Here is a 9,725-nt window from a genome sequence, read left to right as displayed (position 1 = left end):
CAGCAACAGATAATTTTCAACACGATAATTCTACGATATTCGATGGAGATTTTCGGTTATGAGAAATGTAAAGATAAAGTCTACATTTCTCGAAGATTGTGTTATAAAAAACGGTTGGATGAAGCAATATGTACTACTGTACAGTAAGCATAGTGTGCGGCTGCGGCTAAATAAATAGTTTGGAAAAAACATGGCGGCGCTTATCTGTATGACTACTCTTTCATTATAGGCTCAGAAGTTAAGGAACGCTTTTTTCATTGGCAGTTGGTGATCACGTGATTTTAAGCCGCCATTGTTCTTCCTAACATCGTATTAGCGAGATCGGAACGAAAGCTCGGCGGATAAATTTTATCGTCTATACGTTCGTTGCCTGCAAACAAATTAAAACTAATCAAAGGCTAGCGATATTAAGAATATGTGGAACAACTAGCGAATAAATCCGGCGTTGCCCGGGCAAAAAATAAGTACAGTACAAACATTTCGATTATTAGATTATTTCCTTCATCTAACCCTTCTATTGTATTACATTCAAGCCTGTCTATAGCAAAAACCTGTCACTAATGGGAAATTTTTTGCAAAAATTAATCCGCGTATAGCGGAACCTGTCTAACGCGGAAACGGAAAGGAAAATAGCTCCGTATAACGGAAAAATAGATATATTTATCCGACGTAACACAAATCTAACAAGAAGTTTACAAAACTTGCACGTATAAATTATAAAAATAGTCAAAAAATATATAATAATATCAAAATACTACTACTGTATTACATTAATTTTATCGGGATTTGAACGGAAAGTTTTTGCGTATTTTTATTAACAGTTGTTTTTACTTAACATAAATACGTGATGTAATTATAAGTTGTGAAATTTATTCTTTATTTTGAAGCTTATTTTAAATCTTTACATTGCATTTTGTTTGAATAAAATTAAGTCGAAATGTCGAAATTTTTGAAAGTTTCGTCGGGGAAATTTCTAACTAAAGGATACAAAACGTACGAGCGAGAAGGAATTGTTAAAGATTGACGAATTTGCAACAAATCTTAGTGTGTCGCAGACACGTATTATTATTATTATTATTCCATTTGTAATGATTGCGAAACATGCCGACGATTACGTTCCGCACGCAGTTTGTGTTTTTTCACTTACGAAAAAAACGAACCGATCGAGTATAATTTTGTCCGACGAAGGTAAGGATTTATTTTATTTTTCAATCGGTTACTCATTTTTATATTAGAGAACTTTTACGGACAAATGAAAAAAAATTAAAGTTAAAATAAAAGTATTTGTTATTAACCGAAAATTTGTTTTAGCGGGCGGTGATTGTTCGGTCGAGTACACAGTCACTTTGTATTTGTTTAACGCCATTTCGATATACGCGATAAGACGGAGACATTTATTAAACACATTAGGATTATGTCAGACGAGCGTGATTTCGTGTCCGTCGTTTTACACGGACGTCACGAAATTGCATAAAATCTGTGGGAGTGATCTTTTGGGCACGAACGAGCCGCCGGATCGTCCTCCATTATCTCGCGACGTTGCGTGACCGTCGCGCGCGCCGAGACATCAACTCCGAGCCGACGGTGGTTAGACAGCGTGAAAACCTGGGATTGTTTCCAGGAAATACTGGGTGGGCGTCGTTTCCGTCGAAGGGTGTACTGTACGGTACTCGCGTATTTCAAAAATGCACATAAATACAGTATAAGAAAAATGAAATGAACATGATTACCAACACGCTCCGTGAAAAATAGCGCTCATTCGTCCACTGCCTTTCTGTCCGTGAATTTTCACGTCTGTGAATCGAAAAAACTGCGTAGGTGAGTTTTCACGCTCCTCTAACATTAGCCTTAATCGAGGGATAGTCTACCTATTACAGGTAACCTGTATATAGCGGAAACCCGTCTACTACGAAAGAGTTGTTCAGTCCCTTGAGGGTACCGTTTTAGATAGGTTTGACTGTACATTATAGTATTTGATTTAAGATAACCTCTCTAGTTATATAAATCAAATACTATAATATAACGAACATTAAACGAAAGCCATATAAAGAGCTTTGTTATTTCAGCCTATCATTAGTGGGGTTGCGGCCGAAGTTTTCAACGCGAAAACGTGTACGTCGGACGTTCAGGCAGCGCTGAACGTCCCACGTACACGTTTTCGCGTTGAAAACTTCGGCCTCAACCTCGCGATTATCACGTTTATCGCGATACTCGGATGATACGAAATGGCACAATTTCATTGGTCGAGTAGAAAGCAATCGAAAGTATATCTTAAAAAATGTAAGATGTATTTTTTCTAATGTTATCGACTAACAAAGTGTTTCATTCACAGCGGAATATCACGTGGTAATCTGCCAACCAATCAAATTTCGCGAAAAACGGACCAAACATTTAAACTCTGCACTCTCGAAAACCATTTAAATTATACTTTATGCAGCCCGGTAACTTCGTAATATGTAATTTTCCGACTCAATGCTACTGTACCGGTAGGTCCCATACGAAGAGAGGACTGTTGCGGATGGTGGTTGAAGTAATTTAAAGTACTAAAAGTAGTAGTTGTTCTCTTTCCGGCAGAGAGGACGTCCACGACTACTACTTAACACTGGTCTACTATTAGTATTTGAAAAGTGATCCGTGTTGGATAGGTTGTCGCGGCCCGCGTATGGTCGAAGTTGCTAACCTTGACGTCCGAAAGTTTACAGCTACAGAAAGCAGATTAACTACATTCGAACTTCCGATTTGTACCGCGAGTCACGTTATTTCGATTCAAAAATTTTCTCCCGAACGGAGTTAGATACATAACTGGCACGACTCTATTCTATTGTTAACGTGAAAAGCACGATGTTACGGCGCAAAACACTACTTCACTCCACACAGGCAAGTGCTATGTGCTACCTGTCGCAGAAATGGCGTAATGGCACGTCCATTCCGCGATATATCGTTGTCGCAGTTATTCGGTGAATATAATATATACTTTTCAAAATTATATCCTTTTTTGTAAGAATTATATTTAGTTAATTATGTTAAATTTTTCTCTAATAAATGGCCAGCGATCAATAACAAATAAACTAGTAATAACACAAAGGAGTAGAACTTAAGTTAAATATTATATAAAATAGATTTACATTTGTTTTTATAAAAAGTGAAGTCGCGATACAAAAGGTGCTCGACTGGACTCGTGTGAGTGGATACACGATAAAAAATTATCTATGAGATAATGAAAGACGATAAAAAACAGGTTAAAAAAACAGGTGTTACGAATTTTTACAGAAGGTATACTTCTGGGTTATTGGAGTATGGAAGATTACAAAATTTAAACAGCAAGAAGCAGTAGACCTTATTTAATTCCGAATGAACTTTACGAAAGAAATATGTGGAAGTTATTGCCTGACAGGGAGGCAGTAATCAACTGTAGACTGAAAATAGCCTTTTAAAACAGAATTTGATAACATAATTTTACAGAAAACCAGAGCATAGCCTACGCCGTGTAATAAAAAGATTTGATAACGTAACAAATATGATCGCGATAAGTTAATTTGTCGTCAAAGATAACACCGACATAACAATAGGATATAACGATTTGTTTCATTGCGATTAATATAAATCGGGGGGAAGGGGAAAGGATGAGTTTCGAGTTAATGAGTAAAACATAATACTCATGGCGCTTAAAAGCGAAATGTAAGGTAAAAAAATACAGGTAAAAATCTCGTGGGTACCGCTTTCAAGTGCCAAGCTTATCTTTACCAAAGAAAAACCGCCAAGAAAAATTTTGACCGTCGTCTAAATTGTCATTGACTTTTACTTGGCGATTTTTTTACATCTCAGATGTTTTTGTTTGGATATCAATTGTTTTTGTTTAATATTTGTATTATTTTTCATCAAGACATAAGATCGGTCGGCTCTTATGTTTCTGCCTTATTAGAGGAATAAGGCAGAAACATAAGCGCAAATCCCAGAAGTATTTTCACTTTAACTACGTTGACGGTTTAGAAAACGTCTACTGTCTATCCAGGAGTCGCGACAAAATTTTACACAAAACGGAAGTTCGGAAATGAGCACTACTGGTCTAGACTTTGAGCAAACATTACTGTAGTTCTAAATTATGCCGCTGTGGCAAACAGCTCCAATAGCCCGATATCGTTTCGTGGTATTTTCTGGTCAATTACCAATTACGAATGCTTTGTTCGTAATTACTGTTAACTGAAAATAAAATAATTTGAATGTTTGGACAGAAGCCTTACTTATAAATGAATGACTTATTTCTCCATAAAAAATACGATAATGTTTAAAACGGAATGCTCTTTAACTTGTAAGATTACAAGGTAGAATTAGGAATAAAATAATCGATATTTTCCCCAAAACTCACTCTAAACATGCTTCTGGAAACCTTTTCTGGCTACGAACTTCTACAATTCCTAAGTTATGTCAGATCCGTAAACAAATAATAATACCTTCCATTAACGGACACTCCCGAATGGCAAACATCTCTAATTAATTAACGGGCATTACTACATCCTCGAACCCTTCAAACAGCACATCTATTATATTTACTTGTAAATAACGGACGTCGTCGTCCATGTCCAACCCTAAATCCCGCCTTCGATATTCCCAAAGAATTAATTACGTACGAAATATTTTTAAACTAAAAGAATCGGTTCAAATACTCTTTCGGGGGACGAATTTCGACCGCGGGCGTCGAATAAAGACGCCGAAAATGGAAATGGGGAGGCGGGCGGGTTGTAAAAAGCCGAACAATACTCTTTATCTGTTGGAAAACACTAATCCGGTTAAGTTGTCAATCGTCACATGTCGTCATACATATTATTAAACGTGTCTTATTGTTGGAATTAAGCTTACGGTACCGAGAAACCGTAAAGTTTTCCGGCATTATTCATTCATTCGACGAGAACAACAGTAACGAAAAGAAACTTAAAGCGGTTACGACGACAGCGCCTATCGTAGTGAAAGTTCAAAGGTGGTGTTTACGAAGGAGATTTGCGGGCCACTTTAAAGGGAGAGAAGATATTCGGTATTCTGGCATTTACGATCTTAACTGCTTTGAGGTGGCTCGGGTGTAATCTTTTTATAAATCTATGAAATAAAGTAAAGATGTTGGAAAAATTACAGTACTCGTCAACTACAAAGCGGACAAATCCCTACAAGGAATTTTATTAATCGCTTAGATCGTAAATGATATTATAAATGCGAGAATATGGAACACCTTTCCCACTCCCGAAAGTGGCTAGCGAATCGCCTCGGTAACTCGACATTCGAACTCTGTCTAAACCCACCTTCGTCCACCCTTTCGTTCGTAACAAGTTCCGTTTTTCTTCGTCGTTTTTGCCGAATTATTAATCGACGTACAAATATTTATGTTTTGTCGTAATTACTTACTGTCTGTTATAACAGAGAGAAAGTACTGTATGGCAATCCGGCAAAAAAATGACTCCTTAGATTTTTACATTTTTGGACTTAGGACTCTTTGAAACACCGAGAAATGCAGAAAGAAAAAAAAATCGGTGGTAATTTTGTATTTGTGGATGTTAGTGTATATAGGTGTGTGTGTGTGGGGGGCACGATTTTGTTCACCATGTTTTAAGCTTAATAACTCCTATCCTTTTTGTCGAAAATTTCTGAAATTTTTCGGGAAGGTTTGTTTATTAGGGAGATCGATGCCATTAAATTTTTGTAATTAAAGGTCGAAGGGGTGGGGAGATAATGGGGTCGTATGTAAAATGGCAAAATTAAGCTTTTTGCCATTTTATAATAGTTAAACATATAAAAAATTTTTAAAATAAAATATGATAATAGTTGGCACCACCAAAATTTTAAATGTTGCCGAGAAAGTTGAGCGACTCGTTGCTGGTTGATTCGTGATACGTAGGTAAACACGACCCGCTGTTAAATACTTTAATATTTTTCTCACCGCCGTCATCGTCCTTTATTTGTTTGCTTGTCTCAATACGCTCGTTTGAACTTTATCTTCGACTATATTTTAAACTAAACTCGCTTAGTTCCGTTTTATTTAACGTATAACGAGTTCCTCGATGGATAAACAATGAGGAACGCGCTAGTTTTTCTCTTCGGATCGGGCGAAAAAGCCGACGTTGCGTATGCGCCACGGTGCGGAATAAATTGACATTAATGCTCGTTCAGGTTCTAGACGTTTGTAGGAATTATCGTCGGTGACGTTGCCTACTTGGCAACACTAACTCGGCGGTCAGCTGAGACGATCGCAAGTGAAGGCGAGATGTTGTTTGAGTGTTTACTCGTCGTTTCCTTTCTAGGAAGCCGGTGTCGTTCGTCGAATGTGGTAGAAATCCGGGCCAATTTCTCTCAGGAGTACGACAATGCTGTCCGAAGCGATCGACAGATCACCTATTGGTATCGATACCAGTTCGGCCGCAATCAGGCAAGTACGCCCCCTCTCGGTACAATAACACTTCCGAATGAGTTATTGACCGTACCCGTTGGGGTACGATTGCGAATGTGATGTCGCCGTTGGGACCTTAACGAGCCGGAGCGCCGCTAAGATTATGGCGTTTAACCATATAGTCATGTGACTATGTCGGCTTCGAGTAGCCCACCCGACTGTTGGTGGTGTACTTTACGATATATAGTTTTAGGGGGTGCGGGGGTTCGATCCCACGTGGGCGCCGAGGTGCGAGCGATAGCTGGCTATGGTGTGCGCGACTACCTGCGGATCTTGGATTGAGGCGAGCGACGTGGAGCACGAAGAAAAGGCAGTAGTACCAGTCGAAGGTGTTTTTAGTTGGTACGGGTTAATGCATTTTTTATATATGTGATGGGCACCGATTGCCATACCCGTAACGACTTGCGGGCGAGCGTGACGGTGACCGGAACTGCCGGCATTAAGTTCCGTGTTCGGAGGCGATTATCCGACAAAGAATTGCGTGTCGGACGTTTCTTCAGTTTTTACTGACAAATATTGTTAGAATGTCAAATAGCCCTGTCGTGCAGTGTGTTGAACGTGCGACGGGGTTAAGAGAGCATGTAGCGTGGCTATATAGCGTCCAGAAGTAGGTTTTAGGTCAATTTGGGGATTATATCTGGTTGATGGTCACATTTAGAGGTACGGTTCCTTTGACTATTTTTGCTCCTACGGACATTCTCTACATCTCTGTTAAAGTCCCAATGGCGTCATTTACATCTGCAATCTTATTTTGTGTCTTACCCTTCCTCTCTCCTCTTTTGGTCGGCAAATGCAATTAACTGCACCTTTTGGTAAAAAAAATTTGTGGGTTGGACTGCTGGCATCGCCAGTTAGATGTTGAAACACTGTATCGCTACATCGGGGTACTGGTGTATGTTGAATAAATTTTTCTGTGCAAAAACTTTTGTGGGTGGTAAAATACTTTTATTTGAATTGTCCTGACCAAAATCTGGTATAATTTGGTTGCTGCTGGAATACGATGAATTGTTATCAATGTCTCACTGTTGGAAAAGAACTTTTCAAATGTCCTTTATCGATATCTTCCTTCTTTCTTTCACTCCTGATATTTGTTTTATTTATAAAAGAAGTGGGAAATAATGTGCATTTAAACTTCAAGTATGAACCGCAATGATTCGAGTGGAATGTCGATTTGAAATTTGCAGATAGAATTATAGTTTCAATAAGAAGTCGTTGCAATTATACAAAATGTTCTAGAAATGTTTGCAGAAGAATTTGGAACATTTGTAATGAAAGTTGATATGAGTTGTTGTTAAATGACTCTGTTCAATAGTTCAAAAATAAAATTATTAATGACCTTTAGCCATGTGGAGCATGAGTAGTTTTATTTTTGAAAATTAACTCTAAAGATGAACAAATAGAGATCTGAAAGTCTTGGTTGGAAAAATTAATTTATTAACTTTTTCGACTGAGTTAAGCATCATCAGGATGTGAATTTATTATGATGAAATATAATAGTTCTTTCCCAGATAACTCCAATATTCTTGTAAAGTATAATATTTTAATACCATTTTCATAAGAAAACTGTCAATTGCATTCTTCCTGTTTCCCTTAAAACATCTGCTTTTGATTGCTGGAACCTCAAATCCAGTATATTTTCCAAAAATTCTTTATGAATAAATTCCTCCTTAATATGTGCATGTGGCAATTTCATTTTCCAGGATAAAATGTGTATTGTTCTTATGTGTGTAGTAGCTTTTATGTTCCTATTTGTCAGATATTGATATTCCTATTGTTTTTAAGTCTATAAAGCATCTAAGTTTCCAGACACCTTTGTAATGAACTCTGAAATTTTCACTAATAAATTTTTTCAGTTCATTTACTACTATATTAATTAAAACTAAGTTTCTCTTTTTTAAATTACTTTCAAATATATTAAACTCTCTTTATGTTCAACAAATAAATTGAACTTCATTATGTTCAAATCTACATTTATTCTGTTTCTAAATTGTTAATTCTGTTTCAATGTGTTTGTTTTTTGTTTCTAAATTTATTTATAAGAATTTTTTACCGTATGTAATTCTGACTTGATTTTTGATTGCTGTTGCACCCTGGCTTTAAAATACATTTTTTTTTTTTTCATTGAGGGTATTGACTGAACATGATGCAATTTTAAGGAAGTTATTCAGATTAATGGCCAGTCAAATTTTTGACTGTTCTTTTGAATCAGTGACTTAATACAGGTATACCTCGACTTACGTCGTTTCGAGTTACGTCGTTCCTGATTATATGTCGTTTGTCAAAAAAGTATATGGAAAAATAAAAATCAAGTTTAAGCCATTTTATTCATCTGTCCGCCATAAATATTGAAGTCGTAATATCACTATAAAAGCGTTTAATGCACATAAAATCATATTAAAATATATACATTTACAAGTATGTACTATATTTACAATACATGCATTTGTAAATTTAGATTACTTTTTTCTGTACTATATTAAAAACTAAAATTTATTTGTTTTAAGCTTAAAATAGATCCTTATTAACCATATATTATTAAAAATGCATTAATAAATAAAATACAGAACTGGGAATGATAATTTATGGTTTAGCCTAGTGACAAGTAGATTTGGAGATAAGTAAATTCGACTTACGTTGCCTCTCCTGAAACCAATTACCGACGTAAAGCGACGTATACCTGTATAGAAGAGAGACAATACATTTTATTTTGCATTTGTCAGTTTTATTTGCTAGTTTGTTATTCAAACTTAAAATATTACAATTCTTTAGGGCCCACCTTTGGCTGAGTGGATAAAATCACCAAACACTGAAAATCAATTGTAAGTTTGCAGTTTTGTGCTTTGCCATAGGGTTGGCAGAGTGAATTTTTCTGTGTTTTTTTCATGTTCATAAACCCTAAATAGGGATAAGTTTCCCATAAAAAGTCCTCCTGGGAGGCATCGCACCTTGCAGATTGCTTATCTGTTGCATTGCCTTATCCCATTGAATTATTTTATATAAATGAAAACCTGTTTGTTGAGTTTATAATTGCAAGTTAAAATCAGTAGATAATTCATACCATCTCATAATCTGCTCTCACTGTTAAATTGACTTTCAAACATAGCTAATCTATTGGTTATTTGCATGAATTATAATGGTTGTCTTGTAATGTTTATTGCATGTGATACGTTAATATATAAGAACATTCAAAATATTTTTTAGGATAAATATTTTCAGATTGTTTTTTATTAATTATTAGAAGCAATTTCAATTTGAAATGTTTAAATTTGAATTGTCTCTTATAAATAAATTT

The 9,725-nt window shown here is 36.1% G+C and overlaps 1 protein-coding gene across 1 annotated transcript in view; it reads left to right on the top strand.

Moving 5' to 3' along the window:
* Nucleotides 1-1,175: 1,175 nt before the first annotated feature.
* Nucleotides 1,176-9,725, top strand: part of LOC111628337 (SID1 transmembrane family member 1-like) — a 128,283-nt gene continuing 119,733 nt past the window's right edge. Inside the window, exon 1 of the mRNA XM_023372105.1 lies at nt 1,176-1,188. The gene's annotated coding sequence lies outside the window, so the exon portion shown is untranslated. The remainder of the gene's footprint in view (nt 1,189-9,725) is intronic.

Source organism: Centruroides sculpturatus, unplaced genomic scaffold (assembly GCF_000671375.1).
Source record: "Centruroides sculpturatus isolate CEXI.00-Female unplaced genomic scaffold, Cexi_2.0 scaffold489, whole genome shotgun sequence".
Classification (NCBI taxonomy): Eukaryota; Metazoa; Arthropoda; class Arachnida; order Scorpiones; family Buthidae; genus Centruroides; species Centruroides sculpturatus.
This window is presented reverse-complemented; position numbering and strand designations above follow the sequence as displayed.